At 41.3% G+C, this 25184-nt stretch overlaps 1 protein-coding gene across 6 annotated transcripts in view; it reads left to right on the top strand.

Annotated features, from left to right (window-relative positions):
• The window catches only part of TMEM108 (transmembrane protein 108), a 353527-nt gene that overhangs the window by 283658 nt on the left and 44685 nt on the right, over window positions 1–25184 (top strand). Inside the window, exon 1 of one of the 6 annotated variants that reach the window (XM_045008166.1) lies at window positions 8500–8769. The exons of the other annotated variants lie outside the window; for them this stretch is intronic. The gene's annotated coding sequence lies outside the window, so the exon portion shown is untranslated. Of the gene's footprint in view, window positions 1–8499; window positions 8770–25184 lie in introns of those variants that run through there. 6 annotated transcript variants of the gene reach the window in all.

Below are 25184 nucleotides of genomic sequence, written 5' to 3'. Positions count from 1 at the left end.
AAGAATAAAATTGTCAGACACATAGAAAAACATAAACTCTTGAGCAATAGTCAACATGGTTTCTGTAAAGGGAAATCGTGTCTTACTAATCTACTAGAGTTCTTTGAAGGGGTCAACAAACATGTGGACAAGGGGGATCCGGTGGACATAGTGTACTTAGATTTCCAGAAAGCCTTTGACAAGGTCCCTCACCAAAGGCTCTTACGTAAATTAAGCTGTCATGGGATAAAAGGGAAGGTCCTTTCATGGATTGAGAACTGGTTAAAGGACAGGGAACAAAGGGTAGGAATTAATGGTAAATTCTCAGAATGGAGAGGGGTAACTAGTGGTGTTCCCCAGGGGTCAGTCCTAGGACCAATCCTATTCAATTTATTCATAAATGATCTGGAGAAAGGGGTAAACAGTGAGGTGGCAAAGTTTGCAGATGATACTAAACTGCTCAAGATAGTTAAGACCAAAGCAGATTGTGAAGAACTTCAAAAAGATCTCACAAAACTAAGTGATTGGGCAACAAAATGGCAAATGAAATTTAATGTGGATAAATGTAAAGTAATGCACATTGGAAAAAATAACCCCAACTATACATACAACATGATGGGGGCTAATTTAGCTACAACGAGTCAGGAAAAAGATCTTGGAGTCATCGTGGATAGTTCTCTGAAGATGTCCACGCAGTGTGCAGAGGTGGTCAAAAAAGCAAACAGGATGTTAGGAATCATTAAAAAGGGGATAGAAAATAAGACTGAGAATATATTATTGCCCTTATATAAATCCATGGTACGCCCACATCTCGAATACTGTGTACAGATGTGGTCTCCTCACCTCAAAAAAGATATTCTAGCACTAGAAAAGGTTCAGAAAAGGGCAACTAAAATGATTAGGGGTTTGGAGAGGGTCCCATACGAGGAAAGATTAAAGAGACTAGGACTCTTCAGCTTGGAAAAGAGAAGACTAAGGGGGGATATGATAGAGGTATATAAAATCATGAGTGATATGGAGAAAGTGGATAAGGAAAAGTTATTTACTTATTCCCATAATACAAGAACTAGGGGTCACCAAATGAAATTAATAGGCAGCAGGTTTAAAACAAATAAAAGGAAGTTCTTCTTCACGCAGCGCACAGTCAACTTGTGGAACTCCTTACCTGAGGAGGTTGTGAAGGCTAGGACTATAACAATGTTTAAAAGGGGACTGGATAAATTCATGGTGGCTAAGTCCATGGCTATTAGCTAGGATGGGTAAGAATGGTGTCCCTAGCCTCTGTTCGTCAGAGGATGGAGATGGATGGCAGGAGAGAGATCACTTGATCATTGCCTGTTAGGTTCACTCCCTCTGGGGCACCTGGCATTGGCCACTGTCGGTGGACAGATACTGGGCTAGATGGACCTTTGGTCTGACCCGGTATGGCCATTTTTATGTTCTTATGTTCTTAAGGTCATCCCAACATCAGGTGATCACACAGTGTAGTATTTATAGGAAAGGTCCATTTTTACCAAATACCCGCTGCCTTGTTTTGTTCAAAGCTTTGCTATTAATGTCGAGCGGCATGTCAGCCAGAGGACAGCATGGCGTCTGACTCTTTAAAGTTGCTCTCATCTTGTCGGCTCCCAGTTGTGCTTATTGGCAACCTGCAGTGTTTTTCCAGGCAGTTGGTGTACAAGCAGAAGAGAAGATGAACAGCACAGTTGGAAGATGGAGCTGGCTGGAAACACGGTAGCAACTTCATAGAAACACACTCTTCCAGAGAGAGTGCTACAAAAAAACCCAACCAAACCCACAAATGATTATTTTTGTGACAAATTTTCTAATTTCCCTGCAGAATCTCACAGGAAACGTCAGCTTTCCGCCATCTTCGCTTAATAATGGATTTGGCAAGTCACATGCCTAGGTCCAGCAAGTGATTATACTCCTGGGACTAGATCCTTCTCTGTGGAGAGCAGGTGTACTTGGATCAGGGAGGGCACAGGGAGCCTCTTATTTCCCCTAGCTCCTCTACTGTATTGAGGCAGCACTAGCATAGGATTCCTGCTTTGGTCCACAGCCCCAAGGGAGTGTGATCAATCAGCTCAGGGGTATGGCCAAGCCACCATTGTGCAGGCTGCAGCTGGCAGTACACAAAGTGCAGTGAATGTTTTTGAGAGCTGTGGTAAAGTGTACACCAGGGTGTGTTCCTCACAGTCTGCTGTGCTGGCAGGATAGCTAAGGCCCTTCCAATAGCTGGCTCTCCTCTGCTTCCTCTCCCTTCACTGCCTTGTATTGTCAGGGCAGGAGTTTTCCTCTGAGTGTGGAACTCAAGATAGGTTTCCTTTTTACAGTGTCCCACTCTTAGTACAACCTTTTATTTAGCCATCATGAAAGTAGGTCATTGGAGTTAGTAAATATGCTCATTCTGTCCTAGTTTTGCTAATGCAGAAGAATGACTCTGTGCCCTTCAAAGAGCTATCCATTCCTTTGCTATAATTGCATTCAAACTGTTGAATCTGTCTCACTTCCACTTGTTCCATGTGTCTGCTAAGGAGTGCAAATCAGGTGCGTGAGAGAGAAATATACAAAGGTCATGTTTGAATTTCATCTTTCCAGAGCAGAGGGATGCAGGAGAGGAGCAGAAGGTCAAAAAATGCCTTACCCTTTTCAGTATGCCTTAATCCCCTTGCCTCAAGAGATGGCTTGTCTGTTAGCCAGTTGGCCTTGAGTCATCAGCCATTGCTATTACAGAATTGCAGTGCCAGGTGTATTCTGCAAATGTAGAAAGTAGCATTTTAGAAAGGTTTGGCATCACCAGTGTTCTGTATCTGGATTCAACAGCTATTGCCTGATTAAAGGGAATGGCACAACCTGTCTGTTTGGAGCAGCCTCAGGCCCTAAGTTTCTTAAAATGGAAGCTAGGAACCAGACACGAGGAGTACAAACAATTATTATAAAATAATTTGAAAGTAAAATAAGCAATCAGTAATTTAATTAGTATTTATTTCTCCACACTGGCTTTCCTGCTGTGGGCCAGATCCTCAGCTGGCGTAAATCCACTAGCTCCATAGAAGCCAATAGCAGTATTGCTAACCTTACTCATTCAAAAATGATGAGTCAGGTCCCACAAATTCATGAGACTGGCTTGAAAATCGTGATATTACAAAAAACAAATTTGGGGTTCTTGTTCTTTGCATTCTTTGCATTTAGAATTCACATTTTAAAACTTTTATGTACAAGTATATGGGCTAAAAATTTACTATTTTAAAAACGAAAGCTGAGATTCTTAGCTAATAGATTGCTTACGGGCTTTAAGAAAAACGCAAAATGTCAGGAGAATTGTTATAAAATTGCAAGAATTGGCAACTTTGCAATAGACCAATGCCAGTTTACAGCAGTTAAGGATTTGGACCATATAATTCCATTGACTTCAGTGGAGTTACTCCTGATTTATATCAATATAAGTGAGATCAGAATTGGGCTGTATTTCTGCAGATGAAGAGGAAGTGTAGCAAATTTAAAATTCATCTGTTTCTTGTTTATCCTCTAATTCCCCATCACTCCATTTTTTAAATTTTCTAATTCAGACAGCAAGGTGCAAGACAAAAAAAAAGTATGGTATCGTATAACCAACATCAAATTGATTCATTTGTAATCATACTCTGGTTTTGCTGCTTCTAGTCAATTTAGTTTAGTTGCTGGCACAAAGATCCTTTATGAAGATGAGGATTTGCTTTGTAGGATAATTCTCATATCTTCTAGCATGATAAAAATCTGTTACTCAATTTAATCCCCAAGTAGCAATGCTGAGATACATTTTGATTAGTGCAGTCTGAGAATTTTTTAAATCTGTATCTTCTTTATTGATAGAAACTAATTATAACTAAATGCACAAAGCGTTAATTAAATTGTCCGTGCAGAGACAGTGATGTTTGGGAGATTGTTGCACAGTCATTCCTTTTTAATAATGTCTGTGCTTCATAACTGGGGTAATTCCAGATTTATGAGGATTAGAAGAACCATATATCCTACAGTGTTTCTTGAAAATTCTTAGAAGAATGAATGTGCATGTATGCTATGAGAGTGGACCCATAGACAGGATAATGACAGCTAGATAATGCCCCCTGCCTGGAAGCAAATACTGCATTTAAGTGAACATTTTCAAAAAATAGTACATGCCCAGCTACAGATAATACAGGCTGCCAATAGATGAAGACAATACAGTAGCAAGAAGGAAAGAAGGCAGAAAAAGATGGTTTTCTGAAGCAGATGGTATACTGCCTATTAAGCTGGACAGTATATCACAGTAAAATTTGGCCTGGATTTTCAAAAGTGACTAATGTTTTGGGATCCATCCATTTTTGTGTTACTCAGTTTCAGATACCATAAATCACTTAATTTTTACAGAGGATGGGTTCTCAGGCCCCTTTAAGGTGTCTCAAGTTGGGCACCTGAACGATGAGGCACCCAAAATCACTGATCCTTTCTGAAAACTGTCAGCAGTAAGACGAGTCCCAATAATAAGCACCATGCTCAGCAGGAATAGTTTGCAATTTCAGGCTCTGAATAATCAGGAAAGCAATGGGAAATTTAAAAACCCCAACCAAATTCATTGTGCTGCTGCGGAAAGGAGGGCACAGGGGCAACAGGAGTAGCTAGTGGTTCATGTTCACTGTATCCAGTTTAAATTCTGCTTTTAAAAAGAGATAGTGCTGATATGTTAAACATCAACATTGCTATGGAAAGGAGAAGGAGGTGAGATGCCTGTTGTTGTTTGTAATGATTTCATGTGTTTGTTGTCTGCACCACAGCAGATGTTCACATAAATACGTCATATCCCTGCTTGCCTGAGACAGCTGTCAAGAGATCAGTGCTGCCATATATCATATGCCAACATAATGCAGCCCTTCAGTACTAATTGGATTTTTATTAATGAAAGTACAGCATGTTTTCACCAAGAAGGTTGGTGGTGATTGGACGTATAACGTAGTGAATTCCAGTGAAAATGAGGTAGGATCAGAACAGGCTAAAATAGGGAAATAACAAGTTAAAAATTACTTGGACAATTTAGATGTCTTCAAGTCACCAAGACCTGATGAAACGCATCCTAGAATACTCAGGGAGCTGACTAAGGAAATATCTGAGCCATTAGCGATTATCTTTGAGAAGTCATGGAAGACGGGAGAGATTCCAGAAGACTGGAAAAGGGCAAATATAGTGCCAATCTATAACAAGGGAAATAAGGACAACACAGGAACTTACAGACCAGTCAGCTTAACCCCGAAAGATAATGGAGCAAATAATTAAGCAATCAATTTTCTTAAAGTGGTAAGTAACAGTCAGCATGGATTTGTCAAAAACAAATCGTGTCAAACCAACCTGATAGCTTTCTTTGACAGGGTAACAAACTGTGTGGATAGGGAGGAAGCAGTAGATGTGGTATATCTTGACTTTAGTGAAGCTTTTGATACTGTCTCACATGACCTTCTCATAAACAAACTAGGGAAATGCAACCTTGATGGAGCTACTATAAGGTGGGAGCAAAACTGGTTGGAAAACTGTTCCCAGAGAGTAGTTACCAGTGGTTCATATTCATGCTGGAAGGACATAACAAGTGGGGTCCCACAGGGATCAGTTCTGGGTCCGGTTCTGTTCAATATCTTCATCAATGATTTAGATAATGTCATAGAGAGTACACTTATAACTTTTGCAGACGATACCAAGCTGGGAAGGGTTGCAAATGCTTTGGAGGATAGTATTAAAATTCAGAATGATCTGGACAAACTGGAGAAATGGTCTGAAGTAAATAGGATGAAATTCAATAAGGACAAATGCAAAGTACTCCACTTAGGAAGGAACAATCAGTTGCACACATACAAAATGGGAAATGACTGCCTAGGAAGGAGTACTGTAGAAAGGGATCTGGGGGTCATAGTGGACCACAGGCGAAATATGAGTCAACAGTGTAACGCTGTTGCAAAAAAAGCAAACATCATTCTGAGATGTATTAACAGGAGTGTTGTAAGCAATACACGAGAAGTAATTCTTCCTCTCTACCCCGCGCTGATTAGGCCTTAACTGGAGTATTGTGTCCAGTTCTGGATGCCACATTTCAAGAAAGATGTGGACATATTGGAAAGAGTCCAGAGAAGGGCAACAAAAATGATTAAAGGTCTAGAAAATATGACCTATGCGGGAAGATTGAAAAAATTGGATTTGTTTAGTCTGGAAAAGAGAAGACTGAAAGGGGACATGATAGCAGTTTTCAAGAAAATAAAAGGTTGTTATAAGGAGGAGGAATAAAAAATGTTTTTTCTTAACCTCTGATGATAGGAGAAGAAGCAATGGGCTTAAATTGCAGCAAGGGAGGTTTAGGCTGGACTTTAGGAAAAACTTCCTAACTGTCAGGGTCAGGGCTGGCACTTCCATTAGGTGACCCTAGGCAGTAGCTTAGGGCGCCAGGATTCAGGGGGCGGCATTTTGTGCGCTCCCTGACGGGAGCTTCCGGTTCTGCTCCCGTCGCCCCGCTGAAGAAGGACCTTCTGCCGATGTGCCGCAGAAAACAGCGGCAGGCAATTGAGCAGCTCAATGACTGCCGCTGTTGCCTGCGGCATTTCGGTGGAGGGTCCTTCTTCGGCGGCGCGATGGGAGTGGAACTGGAAGCTCCCGCGCGCCCCGTGGAGAGCGCACAAAATGCCACCCCCCGAATTCTGCCTAGGGCGCCAGAAACTCTGGCGCCGCTCCTGGTCAGGGTGGTTAAGCACTGGCATAAATTGCCTAGGAAGGTTGTGGAATTTCCATCATTGGAGATTTTTAAAAGCAGGTTAGACCGACACCTGTCGGGAATGGTCTAGATAATACTTAGTCCTGCCACCAGTGCAGGGGACTGGACTAGATGATCTCTCGAGGTCCATTCCAGGTCTATGATTCTATGATTGTTTCCCCATGAATAGTGCTTTAAGTTGTATAGTAGAAAATGGTGGGAAATAGGCCTAAAATTGAGAGCTGAGAAATCTAGTCTTTTCCCAGGAGTACTAGAGAATGGTGAGTGAGACATCATTGATGCCCCTATGAGAGAGTTCAGAATGGAGGGTCCAATCCAAAAGATGCTAAACATCTTCAGCTCCCATTTTAGCCACTGACAAGTAAGGGTGCTCAGCACTTTGCTCAGGACATCAAGAGTGAACCTTCAGGCTCAGCACCTTTTTAAGGATTTCAAAATTGGCCCTCATTGTAATGGATGGAATTCAATAGTGGGCCTCTACACAGGGTGAATTTAACCACTGGGTTTGACTCTGATTTACACTAAGGTCCTTATACACTGCACTTTCAGCAAAAATTCTAATTTGAGTCATGAATGTTTCGTGCTTCTAAAATAAATACATAAATAGATTTTAAAAGAACAACCAACAGAAAATGATAATTAATGTCCAGTGCACATATGCAGCATTGCTGATAGCGTTGCCTAGTAACCAGTGGAAGGTATGTCACCGACCAATCCGGAACCAGCGATAGAATTGCAATTATATTGCAAACTGAGGTGTGAGGGTTTTTTTCAGGGCAGGAGAGAGAGATTGACCCTTACTCAGGGTCTTCTTGGTAACCTAGAGCTACATTTTTTGGACAGAAAAACAGTCTTGAAAAAATATATATCTATATTTTAGTGGAAAGGCTATAAATAATTACTAACTCATGTGAAGGGAACCTTACAACAGCATTAAAGGCTAAACATCTTTTAAACCATATATTTACTGGTATTTCTTATTATTTAGAAGATTAGAATTAGGGAAAGATGTTAACCAATTGAGAGAGCGTGTGTGCGTGTGTATATATATATTTTCCCAAGACTGTGTTATGTATATAGAGAAACTCTATTTTTATAATACATCAGGCACTTGTGCTTTGTTTTGAAGTGTCTGTAAAGGGCTTTGAATAACATTACATTCCAGTGAGGGATTTTTTTTCCATATCCTTGTTTCTTTGATCATGATGGCATGGTGAGGGGAAGCTGATTGTCTTCATTTCTATAACTAGGCAGGGTGCCCAACTTGACAAGGAAAAACAATTCTTACCCTACAGATTTGATTTTTATGACTTAAAGAGCATTGGAACAATTTATGCATTAGTAAGTGCATTAAGAACAGCCTTGAAAAGAAAATGGACAAATTCCTCATGAATCAGCTCTTTTGCACTTATGCATTCCAGTCGTATTAAAATGCAAACCATGTTTTCCTTGGTTTGCTTCATTGTTTTGTCTATGTTTCTATAACCAGTAGCATTTTGGTTTCCTATGCTAGTAACTGAAATTGTAAACAAAAATTATTTTCTCTTAATTCAGTGATAAGCAAAATCATTTGGCAATTGAAGTGGCTTTTAAAATAACTAACTTAAATAAATGCCATTTCCGTGGAATCCTATTATAAGGATTGGTTTGGCCAATCTCTGTTTTGCTCACTGTGTCAAAATCAGTATTATGAGATCATTTCTGCTGGGTTCTGAGAACTCTCATCTCAGGATGACGCTGACCCATGAACAGTGAAACTTCCCAAATCAAATGCATGCACAGAAACAAAACGTGTGTCTTGTAAGGGCAGAGCTAATTGTGCTTGGCTTTTTTAATGCCAAGATAGGTCAGTCAGGTCTAATTGGCTCTCCAACTGGCTGCAACATTCTTTATGTGTAGCTGAGTGGTACTCTAGAAAGATGTGATTTTTTTTCCAGTTGAAACCATCCTGAAAAATCACATAAATTACTTCCACTCAGAGCCTTACAACTGAAAGCTCTGATGATCAGTATAAGTGAGAGGTAGGCACATAATCATCAATATAGATTGGTTTTTGCAATTCATTTCATGAAGTGAGATTCTGTCTCTCAATTATGCCCAAATGATTTTGAGTTCCTAGTGACACTGATTATGAAGGGGGGAAAGTGTCTTTTGGGGTTTTTTTGGTTTTGTTTTAAATAGAAAGACTATAATTAATTACCAGCCCATGCACAGGAAACCTTACAAAAGCATTAAAGCCTAGAGATCTTTTAAATCATGTATTTACTGCTATTTCTTAATGTGTAGAAGTTAGGGAAAGCTGTTAACCAATTGAGTGTCACCGTTGTCAGCCACTATAATCTAATAAACTGTAAGGGGTTAATCTTTTATCTATTTATATCTCCACTAAAAGGTTCCTCTTGATTCAGTATTTGGAGAAATCCCTATTTATCCAGTCTAATTACTGGATAAACAGATAGAACAAACTCTTCATAAAGGAATTTTCAAATGGCTTTTTATGGCAAGACCATTGAATGGCCTGGAATTAAAAGTCATGGCGTGAATATACATGGGAGAGGGAACAACTTGGAAGAAATTTTAAAGATTATTAGAATAATTAAGGATGATTAGAAGGTCCAAAAAGCTTGGAACCTCCTGGCATCCAGTTAATAGGAAGAATAGCAGCTTTGTTATTAAATTATGTAGGGACACTAATTGAAGACAATAAAGAATATAAAGGTCAGCCATCTTTCAAAGGCACTTTCAATTTACAGGCTGCATTATTCAAAGGCAGAATGCTGAATCCACTGAAAAAGGTTCCATGTTTAAAATTCTGACCTGTGTATTTATGGGAATGATATGCAGCTGCAGTTCTATTTACCTGTGGTACACAGAGTCAATGGCTTTTCTCTTCGCTTGTGAGTATCATGAGAGCAAGAAAAATGTGCACTTCTAAGCTAGAGGCCTAATGAAATATTATGTACCATGTTCAGTATCCAGGAGACCAAAGGGAAAAGCTGACATCCTGAGAGGTGCTTTTTTTGAGTCTCAGAACACATGACGTTGATTAGGAGGAGAAAGCATAAGTAGGGGAAAGGTATCATCTAACTTCTTTGAAATTCTGTGCAGTAATGAACTGTTATGGGGAGTAATTCAGTAGGCCAGTGTATTATAAACAATATGAGAGTGCAGCTAGGTAGTGTGTGAGCTCCTTTCAGCATAGGGATGAAGCATGTAACAGTCTTCAAGCAATGGTACTTTCTACTAGTAGTAATCCAGGCCTTGATGCTTTGGAATGCAGAATGTTTTGAAGAACAATGAGTCATTCAGATAACGAATTAAAAGTTTAGTCACTTACATGAATCAGCTGGGTACATAATTGGGCTAGAAAATGTCACAAAGCTAGATTCCTGTGAGATTTCCAACATTTTCTGTTCAGATAACTCAAAACAGTCTTTCAAATGGCAGGTCAAATCATCTGCTGCTATAAATTACTAATTTATCTCAGCAGAACATTTGCCCGGTATTTTGACACTTACAGTCCTAGCTGGATTCTGGTACCTACAGTGGCCTCAAAATAGGGCTTCAGTGGAACAGAGGAGATATTTAGATTTTGTGCAGGTCCCCTACACCTCAGTTAATTTCACCCACATGTGCACCTACCTTGTAACTGCACTCATAGAGTAACATCCTGCCTTGAGTTTCATAGTGCACAAGATGGAACAGGGACCAGACATTTGTTTCCCCATTCCCTCCATCTTTTAAATTGCATATGATCCACAGGGTTCTTGAATGATCTAAACCAGGGGTCGGCAACCTTTCAGCAGTGGTGTGCCGAGTATTCATTTATTCACTCTAATTTAAGGTTTCATGTGCCAGTAATACATTTTAACATTTTTAGAAGGTCTCTTTCTATAAGTCTATAATATATAACTAAACTATTGTTGTATGTAAAGTAAATAAGGTTTTTAAAATGTTTAAGAAACTTAATTTAAAATTAAATTAAAATGCAGAGCTCCCGGACCAGTGACCAGGACCCGGGCAGTGTGAGTGCCACTGAAAAATCAGCTCGCATGCCGCCTTCGGCACATGTGCCATAGGTTGCCTACCCCTGATCTAAACCTTTGTGTGAAGTTGTATTCCAAAGGCATAAAAAGTTGTGATGTTTTTACATTTGAAATCTATTTCACATAGATCCATATTCTTTACAATGTGTCAATAATGAGATACAGCTCCACCAACAAATCAAAAATGCAAACTCCCAGATAGCCAGACTACAGAAATGTTAGAGAAGCACTGATAGCGTCAGCAGTATGAATCTTAAGAATTTTGTGAGGAGGAGAATTCCGCCAAACTGGGGCCAAGTCTATTGCAGATGGTGCAGATGGTTTAACAAGTGACAGATTGGAAACAGAACCTAAATTATGAGCAAATACATAAACACAAATCAAATTTCTCCAATAGGTAGGAGTCAAAGTCTAAAGGGTCTTCAGTAACAATAACAACATATTAATTGTAATCCTCGAAAAGTAGCCAAGTGCATTGCCTGAATAAAGATGGAACATGACAAGATGCTAGAATAGCACAACAAAAATTGTAAACTAGTTGCCAAATTTGGAGTAGATTGTAAACAAAACAAATAAAAAAGGAGAGACTAGAAAACTGGCCAAGAATTAAGTATAATCTACTCTAAAAATTGCTATAAAATGGACCAAGATTTTGGTTACAGGCTACATTGCAGAGCTTGTCTGAAAATGAGAGACAAAAATTATCAAATTTTCTATCTGTTTTTCATCAAAAATTAATTTTTATTTATATTTTTGATCAGTTCTGTTAGGTGGTTAAAAATGTGTAAATCTTCCAAATATTAAAGAAGCTATAGACATGCTATAGAGCAGGGTCAGCAACCTTTCAGAAGTGGTGTGCCAAGTCTTCATTTATTCACTCTGATTTAAGGTTTCGCGTGCCAGTAATACATTTTAATGTTTTTAGAAGGTCTCTTTCTATAAGTCTATAATATATAACTAAACTATTGTTGTATGTCAAGTAAATAAGGTTTTTTAAATGTTTAAGAAGCGCCATTTAAAATTAAATTAATATGCAGAGCCCCCAAGACCGGTGGCCAGGACCTGGGCAGTGTGAGTGCCACTGAAAATCAGCTCGCGTGCTGCCTTCGGTACGTGTGCCATAGGTTGCCTACCCCTGCTATAGAGCAAAGTTGTGTAACCAGTGTGAGCAGTGAAAGAAAGATCAGACTTGAGAATATCTCAACCCCAGCAAGTGTAAAAGAAGAACAAGTTCAGCAAAGCCGAGGTTACACAAATAAACCCTACAATAATCAGCATGTGGGAAAGGAAAGACCACATCTGATTTTGGACTCAGAATAGCAAAATGATTATTTATCCTGTCTGTAAAACAAACTAATGGGTGGAGGAAACTCTTGAGGTTGTTACCAGCATTAAATAGAAAGATGTATTATAGACTTTTGTTATTGGAAATGAGGGGAGTGTTTTGATACCTGAAAATGGGAAGTGAAAGAATACCGCTTTAAAAAAAAAATCCAGGTTTGTCAGCCATGAGAGATCAGAAACATAGGGCTATCAAGGGAACAAAATTGTACACACCAAAAAATGTCAGGGCATCAGCAAAGGTATTTTTATACTTGACCATGAATAGCAGGGAAGGATACATTGTGATTGCACTGAACTCAATTGGGACATGTTGCCTAGTGGTCTGAGCACTGGACTGGGAGCCAGAGCTCTTGAAATCTAATGCCAGCTCTGCCTCTGATATGCTGCATACCTTAGGACAAGTAACGTTACACTGGCTTGTGACTTGGGCTACACACCCATAAAGGAGCATTAATGGGAATAAGAACCTCCTTTACACCCCTGTGCCGTCTAACCCGACTTTGCGCCTAAGTGGGCAGGAGTAAGTGGGTGCTTTGCTCCTGCTACCTCCCTCCTGGGGCAAGTGGATGTGGATGCTGGTGAGTGGCACAGGAGGTGTCATAATTTATTGACCAGTACCAGCCCCACACTCCAGAAGAAGAGGGAGTAGTCTAACCTACTAACCTTCAATTTCTCGATCTTTAAAATGCAGATGATAGGACAGGGGTTTGGGGGTTGGGACCCCTCGGGGGTCACGAGGTCATTACATGGGGGGTCACAAGCTGTCAACCTCCACCCCAAACCCCGCTTGCCTCCAGCATTTATAATGGTGTTAAATATATTAAAGAGGATGTTTAATTTATTAGGGGGGGTCGCACTCAGAGGCTTGCGATGTGAAAAGGGTTGTCAGTAAAAAAGTTTGAGACCCACTGTGATAGGATAATATTTATCTATGTCACAGGGTTGCATGAGGACCTATTAGTGTGTAAAGTGTTATTTATAGCTATTTTAAGCTATTAGATGCTTAGTATTAAGAGTATTTATTGGATAACGTTCTGTAACAGGGGGCCTAACCTCTTTGCTATGGCGTCTCCCTGCCGCCTTGTGCTATGTAATGCAGCAGTGGTGTTCTAGCCGGTGGGATTTTGACACTTCAGTAGGCATGCACAAGGTATGTGATGGAACACTAAAAGTGGATTTTTGCCATGCATGTATCTGGTACATTTAGCAGCACTGAACAGAATAATTGACGTGGCACCTGCTAGTATTGTTGAAGTGATTAGTGTCCATTTTTCAGCAGTTCATTATAAAGTGGCCATACAAATCTGTTCTGTGCTGAAACTTGGTGCAAATAATGTATTTATCAAAGACTAGATGTGAGCTGTCTGGCTTCAGGTGCTCTCTTTGGGATGTGAGGAGTGTGTGGGGTTGAGGGGGTGTTTATATGTGAGCTCCAGTGATCAAAAATCATTTCAGTTTAAAACCTGCTCCAGGCTTTTAGCAGGAATGAATGACAATAATTTGGTTATGATAAAGTGTGACCTGATCCTTGGCTGGGAACTCAGACTCATCTGATACTGTTCAGAAGTGGCAGTAGATTCAGCTGATGTCAGGGGATTTGTCAGAGACATGGGTCATCTGCACAGAGACATTATGCTTCTGCCCTGTTTCCTAGCCCACATCCATTAGCCCCCTCCGGCTCTTTGGCAACTCTGGAGGGGAAACACCTACAAGTTATGACCACCATTAACTTATGTGAGTTTGTTTTGTAGCCTAAAATTAGGCTTCCATGGGGCTAGAGGGATGTGGGAACATGCCATGGAGCTGCTACTTCCCTGTTTACACACATCCTAGAACAGGGTCTGCAGCTGTAAGCTCTCTTCCACTAACGTAAGTGGAGAGGAGCATTTTGTTAGAAGATAAGCACTGATCCTTCAGGCCATGTGACTTAAACCTGTGAAAAGACTGGTCCCTCAGTGTATTCATTCTGCTGCTGGAATTTTTTCTCTGAGAAACACTCCACCTTCTGGAACAAGAAAGAGCCTTACATGGTAAAGAGGCTGTAGCATTTCATAGTTCTGCAGTGCTTCATCACTCACTCATTTCCTCTTCAGTTTTCAGAGTTCCAGAATGCTATTTCATGTAATAGGTTTTGTTTATGCACTGAGCATGCTTTGTGAAGCCACCCTTGGGAGCCAAGCCTGGCTGTTGGGAAGAGATGTGGTTATAAGGGAGATGTTTATAGCAAGGATTACTGGCTAGTACTTTGGTATGAAGTCATATCGTAGCCATCATGTTACTTCTGCCCTATGCCTTGCCCCTTGACATTTCTGAATGACTTTTATCACTTTGATCTACTCAGGTGCACTGCGGGATGAAGCGAAGGAAAGGATAGTTAACTTAGCCCTAAAGTCTGCACATAGTCTCAGTGTTCCTCTCCATTCAGGATACAGATCCGTCTTCCCTCCCTCCAAACACAATCAGAGTGACAGTCAGATAAGTGTCTAACACTGTCTCATCTGTTTATTGACTAAGAAAGCAAAATCACCCCCCTTTAGGAGGCATATATGTGATATCTGCCCCCCACCCCGCCCAAACTGTTCTTTCATCCAATCTGTAATATGTGCTGATCACACAGGAAGGAAGGAAGGAAGCATTACCATGGGAGGAACACATACTGACAGGAGATTTTAATTTTATAGATGTAGGCAGAAGACATGCAGCCAAATGAAATGGCAGCTTTCACCAAGGGAGGTGCTTGCAACACACGTTTCAGAGGGTTATTTTGAAGAGCTGTTGGTGCTAGATCACTTCCTGGGAGAGGCGAGACAGTGATAAATGTGGAAAGGAAATAGACCAAGCTGTTTAAAGAAGGCAAGGCATTATTTTGCAACAAGAATTCAGCCTGTTAGTACTACCATAGCGTGACAGCTGTGGTGTGACTGAGAGCTCCTCACATGGGGGCCAGTCCCAGTGAGCGTGTCTCAGACACAGCAGGAGAGCCTATTAAAAATATAAGGAAACTCCCAGCCATCCTGTAAAAACACATCTTCATGTGTGACAATTTATTTAACCCCATGTTTTGACAAAGGAACGGGCATGTCATTCGGGGAAATCGGTATTCCTTCCTTCCCTCTCCTACAATCACTCTCCGTAAAGCTTGAGACATCCATACTGGAGCCTCAGGGTTCTTCAGAGCACATACCACCAATACCCTTTGCTCAGCACTGCGACACAAAGTAACTGCAGATGCCATTGGCAGCGCAATCTCCATGGAACACCCAGTTGTACATAGTGTCTTGGGACTACTCTGGGGAGTGAACAATTAATTGCTAATTAAACATGGCTTAAGGCTATGGTCACAACTCCTTTGAGAAGATGATTAAAGGAAAATAAGTCAGTATGTTTTCCATTTGGAAAAGATAAAAATCCCTATTACCGGGGGGGGGAGATGGGGGAGTATTCCTGCACTGAGGGCTTGTGACAAGGCGGGACGGGGTCTTATTCAGCAAGGACATGTAGGTGCAGTAAAACTTTCCCTAATATTTCTATTCTAAGGGTGAGATTCTGGTTTCTCTGAAGACAGTGGGAGTTTTGCTAGTGAATTCAATGGGAACAAGATCAGGCCTTACACTGCAGTTGCTTGTTTTTGTTTTTTGGGTTGGGGGGGTTAATAGGGGGACATGTACATTGGAACCAATGTTTTTAAAACAAAGGAAATAAATCTTCGTACGGGGAGCAGACTGTCTGGTCGGTCATTTTCTGTATTCCCTTGGCTACTGCTGTTAATTTTTTTGTATGTAATTGTGTTTGACTAAGAGCTTTCTCCCTCCCAATTCTGCTGTATCTGCTTGATGCTGCAGTGAAATCATAATCCTTTGTTTATGACCTCACAGTTTGTTGCCATGGAAATTTAGCTTTGTGACTTCACTGGTGTATTAAGAAGAAGGCGAAAGATAGAGTGTGTGGGAGACAAACCTTTGTTCAAACAAAAGGGCCAGATTCAGGCCTCAGTGTAAATCCTGGGTAACTCATTGAAATAAATTGAGTGAGTGGGCACTTGGCAGTGATCTGACTGAAATCAGAATCTGGCGTAAGTTCCCTCTGATACCACTGAATGTGTGTGAAACGTGAAAGGTTTTGTATGTGACTGGGGGCTAGATTTTTGCAGAGGGTCTCCCATTTGTGCTTGTGCAATTTCGCATGAGGGCCAAATCACAACAGCAGCTTATGTCAGAATAAAAGGTGTCAGACTTTCCTCACGATGGGAACTGTGCTGGGAGACTGGGTTATTGTGGTGCAAGCAGAGTTTGCTAGTGTAAATTCATTCTTTTCTTTGTATGGACAAGTAACAGGGCACGAACTGTAACTGTACATGCAACTCATTTGAGGCCCCTTTGAAATTCTGGCCCTTTACATTTAAGCAGAATATATTGTAAAGCACATTGGCACAGGGAAAGTTCCTCTTTCAGTAGGCCAGTGCCAGTAATCCAGGTACATATCCAGTTTCTTAGCCTGGTATGTACAGTAGCTTTGTCTGATCTGAGACCCTATTATGAAAACAGTAAATGTTCCATTTAATTCTACATGTTCATGAAGTTTATATGACTATTTAAGCACATTTCAAAAGGTGCAGAATAACAGCACTAAACCCTGCAAGTTCTGCATGCTGTGTATGCAAAGGACCTGTCCTGACAGGGACAGAGGTACTGAGTGCTTGCAAGTGTCATTGACTTCAGTGGTAGTTGAAGGACATTGATCAGTATCAGACTACAAAATTTCCCACAGCCCTGCATGAAATTTCAGTAGAACATTTTTGGCACCGGCCAATAGGGCTGTATTGGTATCGCTCTTCTGGGTCTGAGACAAGCACCCACAGGGGCATGAAGGTGGCTAATGTGATGAACGTATCATATCTCAGTCTTTCCCGGTACTGCAGAGCTCCCCATTCCTGTGCACCGTTCTGCACCATTCACCTCAAAGTGGCAGAAGGGAAAGATTCTAGTCAGCATTCACGAGGAAAACCTCTGTGGAGAAAAAATGGCAGAAGTACAGACAGTGAAGCTGTCAGAATAAATATCAAAATTCTGAACTGAATCCCTCCCGCCCCCCACTGCAGGATTCAGTCTGCCCTGATACAACCTGCTGGGTCAGTACAGTTGAACAGTTACCCGAATACTCTGTAGAATTTGTTGTCCTTGCTGATGAAAATGGTCGCTTGGGACCATAGGTACCATGCAAGGATAGACAGGGGTTATACTAGAAAAAGGGTAAAATGTGTTTTTTATAAAATAAGAGCCAGAGTGAAGGCCTGATCTGAAGCCACTGTGAGTCTTTCTGTTGACTGTAATGGGCTTTGGATAAGGCCCTAACCTTCTACACGTTTCCCTTACCAAACCCTGAATCTTTTAAATTGTTTGATTATATTATATAAAAGAGCCCCTCTCTACTGTCCTGTATAACCACTCCTTCCATCCCACAGTCCCATGTAAATCACTGGCTGCTTCATTCTTGGCAGCCTTCTACCTCTGAGCATCTTATTGTGGAACCAGCATACGCTATGCACAGTTCCAAGTCCCCACATTGGTTTGCAGTGGTGCGTGGCTCCTCTGACAGGGTGTCCACGTACAACTACTGCTCCCTAAATAATACAACCGACACTCCTGGACCATAATCAGTTTTCTGACAATGTGCCATCTGGTTACTGCTATCCCAGGTGGAATACCGCAGTTACAACATGACAATACTGAGGGCACACACGAGATGTGGGGTTTTATATATATCAGTTAATACTGGATTCTGGTTCCTGGGCCACGCAAAAGCTACTCTCAGTGCAACTCAAACTGTGGTGCCAACTTTATGTCTCATTTTGCTTGTGTACCATCCTGGCACAACTCAGGCTCAGTAGCAAAGCAGCTGGATGTTTGGGCCACTGTGTACACAACTTGGACACTTCCTCTTGCCCAGAGGAAAGAAGTCAACACGTGATTGCCTTTCCGTGAATCAGAAGTGGAGATAGTGATGCTGCTGTTGTGATCTATTCCCATTTGCAGTTTTGAATTGAAAAATGACTAATATGATCATTCTTTGACTGGCAAAGCTGTAACACCACCAACATAGCTTGGTACCCGGTCAGCTCAGTAGAGGAGACCCTTTGTAATATACATGCACCATGTTTCAAAAATATTTGCATCAGCTAATGCATTTCCAGTTGAGTCCGAGGCTGCAGGCAAACCCTAGATTTATTACCTCTGTCATCTGTAAAATAGCCTCCCTGTACCTCACATCAACGTTCTATCAAACCAGAAAGCTACTTACATTTTATGGCATGTAACATTATACTCATTTGCTGTCTATATGTATTACATTCTTGTATGGGTTTAAATGTTAAGGGACATCTTTTTGCCTTATTTGATGGGGGGGGGGGGAGAGAGAAGCATGCATTAGTAAAACTGCTGTCATTTATTCCATCACATCAAAGGCAAGTACGGTTGAACTAGCTAATCCATTACAAGAGAGGTAATACATCATCAGTTATTTGCTGGATACTAAATCAACCACTGGCTCAGGAGACAAACTTATGGATTTGATATGTGGAAAAGTATAGTGAATGTGCAGTCGTGATGCACAGGATTAATTTTAATATTTGCTAGTCTACAGTGATTGCGATGCATCAACGTCCCCCAGCGCGCGCACACACGCTCCCTTCCCCCCCTCCCTTGGTGTTCAATTTACATCCCAGCTATCAGTCACTTGCAGGGTGATTCTATTCTTCAAGATTAGCGGAACAGACACTGAAAGAGAACCAGAGTAGTGGTGTCTGTCATACTGTTGTGTCCTAGCACCTTTACACATGATGGTTTCTGGGAGTTAGGTAGCTGTTCAAAGATGTTGACTGTGCAGGTCTTTTAGTATTTCCTGTTTACATTAAACTGTCATAAGATGTGAAAGTGAAGTGGTAATTCCGCCTTCACCTATAACCCATCCACAGCCCACTGAAATCACTACAGTTTGGATGGTCTGTAGGGATGCAAGTGGTGGGTGAAATTTGGCCTCAAATATTTTGATCTATTTTTATTATTATTATAAAAAATATTTAAAATTTGCCATTTGCCTGACGAGGTTCATTTGTGTCATGCTGTAATGTGTCCGGCTGTTTAAGCCACGGTCACAGTCCCTCCTGAATAGCTCAATGCACAGGGGGACTGCACTAACTGCATCCTCAGCCCAGAGTGGAAGGGGGCAGGACGGGACCCCATGGGCACACGACAGGTGTAGTCCTTTCATTCTCTTGAGTTGTGGTTGACCCTTCGGCAGGCTTTGCAAGCGGGGGGTGAAAGGTTTCTTCCACGCCGCATCAAAGGTCCAGCTATGACATGCGTCAGCTTCATTTTCTGCCAAAATATCATTTCAGGGCTTTTGTGGCCTGTTGTCAAACCATTATTGCTGCTTCACATGCAATCTTTTTGTGGCTGGATTTCCTTATTTTTATAAAACGAAAAGAATAACAATATCCAAATTATGTACTAACCCAGTAGTTCACAACAGCTCCTTATTTAACACAACAATGCACTGTTGCAACGGATTGTGTCTCTGCTTACATTGAGGTTTGGTGTGTATAGATCATGGACCCATTAAATATCAGGCAGGTAACAGCTCCCAAAATAAACATCATCAGCCCTGGATGGTGTCTGCTCTCACTGTGTTGGAGACCTCATTCCTGAGCCTTGTCCTTGTATTGCAGTCAGCATGCCATGCCTGCCGAATCCAGGCCAGGACTTAGGGAGACTCGGTGTGGGGACACTAAGCAGCAGGGTCTGTGTTAGACAGTCTAGGAGCTGGAGAGCCAGAAAGGCCCACAGAGTCAGAGCCTTAATAAACAGTTATCTTTGCATTTATTCATTATAACCAAGTTCTGTGTCTTCTCTGCTAGGACAGATTATACAGTTCTGATGGGCAGTTGCCTTCTGAAATTTGTCCATCCCTTGTACATCTTAAGCCAGCTAGTGGTGCCCCATTAGCCCATGATGACCTCACTTTCCCTTAATGTCCATCTGTTCTACTATCCCCACTTTAGAAACATAGCAGAAGACTTTCATTTTAAAAGATGACCTTCCCCTTCCCCCTAATCACTAAGCAGGTCCCCCACTCTTTCTCTTCTGTTTGTTGGTATTATTACATTATATTTTTATTTTCAGCATGTATAAAGTTTTTATAATGGAATTATCCTACTTTGCTCTGAAGGGCCTGTTGCTGGTTGCTTTATAAATAGCATTATTATATTTTTAAATGAAAGTGCTCTATGTTCACTGAAAGCCTGCACGCTAAATCGCCTTATTAATTTGTCTCTCTACCTGTCAGTGCTCTTGTATTAGCCCCATTAGCCTAAATGGGAGTTCTGTGCATGCACCTCAGGGAGCACAGCCCCATAAATATGCATGCCCAGTAATCCATTTTTAAAATGGAACAACATTGCTATTACAGTTAATATTTCAATACAGCAAAAATATAATGGGTTGGATTTTGCTCTCAGTTATGCCACTGCCACCCAGTTGATTTCAATGCACTGTAGTTGCATTACTGAGCGTAACATCTATACACTTAGTCCACATTATGAACTAATCATTCTCAAAAGATCATTGTAAGGATAAAACTGCTGTTGAGTCCTCCTGATAGCACACAAATCATCTCCCACTTCTTGTTTTAGAAACAGGCTTCAAAAATGGCAGATTTTTTCTTGGGAAGCCCTTTGGCCACCTCCATTTTCTTACCCTTGTGCTTCCCCACCTCCACCATCAAACACGTCATGCTGCTGCATGGCTGCTGTCCCCTCTTCCTAGTGAGTTAAACTCAATGTGGTGTCTTCCGCTAGAGCACTTCAGTTTCTTTCCTCGGTTTGCCAGAAGGGTCTGCTCAAGAGTTCTTGTCCCCTGGCTTTCTATAAGATGAGCACACAGTGAACCTCCACGGTGCCCCTTGTAAGGTCAAGAAAACAGTGCTGGAAACTGCATAGGTGACGTGTTGTGATCACTGCCTCTGATTGGCTAAGGATGCGCACATAGCTACCCAGTGCTAAATAGAGCTGGCTGATAAATTTTGAATTCCAAATTGTCAACAAATGAAAGGACATTGTTTTTCCCATACGGCTAGAATACCCTTTTTCTGCCTCATCCACTCTTGACTGTTTGTCTCATCCACTTGTCGCTTTCCAACAAGGTACTTAAAGCAACTCACAGGCATAAAGTTAGGCCCATGCTTAAGTCTCTGGCTAAATCAGGGCCTTCAGCTGTAAGCTTCTGGAGTAGAGACTGTTATGTACTATGGCTCCAATTCAGCAAAGTTTTTCAGCACTTGCTTAATTCCTATTGAAGTAATGGGATTAAAACATGTACTGAGAGTTAAGCACGTGCTTATGCTCTTTACTGACTGGGAATGGACAGCAGAATCAGGGCCTATATGTTTGTGCCTAGCTCAATGGGTCCTTGATCTATCTGAGGCCTGAAGATGCCACTGCATTAAAAATGTTACATAATTATAATAAGGAGAACCAATGGACAAATTCTATAACAGCAGCAGAGTAATTTTGATTGTGGTCTGGCCTGTGAGACTGAGTATGAAAGATAAGAACTGCAGCATCTGGCAGTAGACTGGGATGATCTGGCTGAGATCTAACAGACATTCCCTACAGTCAGCTAGGTAGAATGCTTGACTGACCAATGTACCAAGTAGATAAAAACTGCCAAGGTATCCCCTGATTTTCTAAAGAGAAGAGTCAACACGGCTGATATAGGAAAGAAGAAAACCACAGTTCCAATCATGGACATGCAGGTCCTGCTAAAGTTATTTCCATGACCCGGACTTGGGAACTGCTGACTTGACCTGGGAAAATAACAATGGTTGTCTACAGTTAAGGTTGAGTTACAGTTTCCAGTCTCACCCGCACTTTTTGGTTGCTCGTAACTTCCTCAAACAAATTACATTTGGGATGTGTAGTTTCCATGCTTGGCCTCAGCCTTGAGAGGAATATTTTGGAAAGTCTCATCCAGGGGTGGCCAACCTGAGCCTAAGAAGGAGCCAGAATTTATCAATGTACATTGCCAAAGAGCCACAGTAATACGTCATCATTCCCCTGCTCTCAGTGCCTCCCACCCACTGGCAGCCCTGCCGATCAACGTCTCCCCCTCCCTCCCCACACCTCCTGATCAGCTGTTTTGTGGTGTGCCCGAGGCTCTGGGGGGGGCAGGGAAGTGAGGGCACGGCAGACTCAGGGGAGGGGGCGGAAGGGGTGGAGTGGGGGCAGGGCCTGTGGCAGAGCCAGGGATTGAGCAGTGAGCACCCCCTGGCCCATTGGAAAGTTGATGCCTGTAGCTCCAACCCTGGAGTCAGTACCTATACAAGGAGCTGCATATTAACTTCTGAAGAGCCACATGTGGCTCCAGAGCCACAGGTTGGCCACCTCTTGTCTCAGCAAAATTAGTTTGGCTATTTTTAAATTACGTGGGCCTGCAAAGAAATCCACTTTGCTTACGTGTTCTGACTGAAATGTTTGTGCTTACGTAGCTCAAAAAGAGCTGATGCTAGGACATTTGAACACAGCTCGTTTTATAGTCCCTGGTAATGCAGTAAACAATTCACATCTGAAGAAAATCAATTCAGTATTTTCAGAGTTATGAACATTTAAAGTCCAAGGCCAAGTTCTGTTCTGAAATACACCAGTGCAACCACATCAAAACTCCATGGTGAGAGCAGGATTTGTCTTGGCATGTTTTGTACATATTTATTAGGATATTTGTTTTTTCCCCCCAACATATTAAACAGAGGCAGAAAACAGAGCGTGTCCATTTCATTCTGTGGAGAAAGCCAAATTCTATTTTTCATTGTGGTCTGTAGGATGGAGTATAAATTTAAGAATACAGTCTATTTTCACAGCAGATATCTCAACAATGTCAATGGCAGGTTTGCACAAGGATCAGAAGCAGAATGTGGCCCTTGGATAGTAAATAAATGTTATCGTTATTTATTTAGTACTTTTGTGTTGCATTCAGCATCGCTCAGTGAGAAAATATACTCACCCTGCTATTTTTGCCTTTTATTTTTCTTCCTTTCCCATCCTCCTTTCTCTGTTTCTCTCCCTCTTCCCAGTCTTTATGTCCCTCCTATGCCCTTCTCTCTTCAGTTCCTTCCTTACAGCAATTCCCACTACCCGTGGGCGTCACTCTCACCACCTTCCCCATTCCTTTTGCCACAGTAATCAGCAATTAAATAATGTTTACATGATAGTGTCCTTTAGAGTTAACACCCTAGTGAGGTTAATGAAGGATGGGGGCCAGAAATTTATTTTTAAACAAAAGAAAAACAACCACAAGCTTAGATTCTTCATAATCTGAATATGTCAGATGGGACTGGATCTGGACTCTGATTGGGTAGTAACTCTGCTGATTTAATGGATATTGTGGTTTCAGTCAAGCTGGGGACTTGAATAAAATTCCAGATGCCCTGGGGATATTAGTATGGCAATCTTCAGCAATACACTCCTTCATCTGGAAATCAGTTGTTTGATCCAAGATTCATCGTATAGTAACTGCAAGTAAAAGATCAAGAAAAAAGGATATGTTAAAACTCCTGGTGTTCATATCAGATCTTCAGAATCCAAAATTGTCCAGTTGCTGATTGTCATATACTGGACCATACAAACTTAAAATGAATAACAGATAAAGAGAAAAGAAGCTTCATACTAATGCTAGACTCATTACAAGACGCCCCCCTAAGGTGCAATCCCTCCCCAAGACAATGTGGTGCTGCTTTCTGTGCCAGTGGCTAAATGCAGCAGTTTGGCCCTCAGTCAGTGTGCTTTTTCTCTCTTGTTTTTCATTCTGGAGTGAATAAAGGTCAGAATATGTCAGCCTAGATTTTTAGCCAACCCGTTCTGAATTATTTTACCTTCTGAGCATTTCAATCAGGTGCTTTACATTATTCAGATGTTATATATCTGTGCTTGAATTGTCCCTTGGTCACTCTGTGTGGGTGTGTTTAGGATGAAGCATGGGTATAATTTTTGGCTTTACTTGGCATGGACAGGAATACTTATAAAGGTATTTAGCCTTCATGAGCTCAATAATCCAGGTATTTTGTTTATGGTATTTTGCTATATGTACATATGAGACAATTTTGCCTGGAGGTCTGCAATAGAATCTAGCAAAGAGTCAGTCATGCAGCTTATCTTAGAGCTAACAAAATAGTGAGAGCAGCAGCAATTATCTAGCTCATTCTTCTCCAGGATTTATGAGACTGGAGAATACTCATATAGCATGGATATTTCAGACTACTTATCCATTCTCAGCATGTTTTGTTCCAGTCCATAGAACATTATCTCTTATTCCAACCAGTGTCACTAGCATTGCTAAGTTCTGACAAACTAAAACTCCTCTTGACTCTAATGGGAGGTGAATCTGGATGCATTCTTCCTCAAAATTTTTCTAATTTATGTAATGAAAAATTAATGAATGGAAATGAAATGTAAGTAGAAACAAAAACCACCACCACCGCCAAAAGGCCCAACCAAGTTCCCCAAAGCTTTAATTGTAATGTGCTTTTTAAAAAATTAATTGATTTCTTCTTTGGGCAAGAAACATCTTCAGAATAATCTCACACACATCATTGGAAGGGACATAAATGCTAAGTCCTCAGGCAGATGCCAAGGTTAAACTTGAAGAACTGGTTGGCATAAGTGCCATTAATAACTCCTCTCTTCTGAAAGTCAGGACTGATTATATCCATTCCTACAAATGAGTGGGTGATGCATTTTTTTAAAATGCAGATTATGATTGGTTATTTCCCCCCCCAAAACACAAAAACATTATCCAGCATTTCCTACCCAGCCCCAGTCATTCATGGTAATCAGTGTGTTTCTGTAAGGCTGTTCACTCAACAGCACTTTGTTAGGAGTAGGGGCGTAGGAAGAGCACATGTTGACATGCTCCTGTTAATGAATTATGCCACAGTTATTGCACTCACGATTTTCCACCATTAAAATTATTGCTCTTCAATTCTGGCTTTAAATGTGTTGT

Source organism: Mauremys mutica, chromosome 2, assembly GCF_020497125.1.
Source record: "Mauremys mutica isolate MM-2020 ecotype Southern chromosome 2, ASM2049712v1, whole genome shotgun sequence".
NCBI lineage: Eukaryota > Metazoa > Chordata > Testudines > Geoemydidae > Mauremys > Mauremys mutica.
This window is presented reverse-complemented; position numbering and strand designations above follow the sequence as displayed.